Raw genomic sequence first — 273 nt, forward strand, 5'->3', positions numbered from 1 at the left:
TGTTCTGGAACAGTGTTGTAAATACAACTTAACCACTGATTTCTAGTCGTGTCCTCTTTTGGAAGACCAAACAAAGTAGTTTCACTTTCACAACGAAACACACGCCGGGATTGAGTGAGCGGAGGCTGGTGGGCTTGAGAACGTCGCGGCCAGCGGATTCGACGAAGGAGCAGCCGGCGGGTTTGCGGCAACCACATGTGACGACCCCCGGCTGGACTCCGCTTCGTCCACGGTGAAAGCCGATCCGGCGATCCACAGCGCAAAGTTGTTGTA

At 54.2% G+C, this 273-nt stretch overlaps 1 protein-coding gene across 1 annotated transcript in view; it reads left to right on the forward strand.

The window, feature by feature from the left end:
* Positions 1-273, forward strand: part of LOC107674172 (myosin light chain kinase, smooth muscle-like) — a 31273-nt gene that overhangs the window by 24310 nt on the left and 6690 nt on the right. The gene's annotated exons all lie outside the window — the stretch shown is intronic.

This window comes from Sinocyclocheilus anshuiensis, unplaced genomic scaffold (genome assembly GCF_001515605.1).
Source record: "Sinocyclocheilus anshuiensis isolate Anshui unplaced genomic scaffold, SAMN03320099.WGS_v1.1 scaffold893, whole genome shotgun sequence".
In the NCBI taxonomy this organism is placed as follows: Eukaryota; Metazoa; Chordata; class Actinopteri; order Cypriniformes; family Cyprinidae; genus Sinocyclocheilus; species Sinocyclocheilus anshuiensis.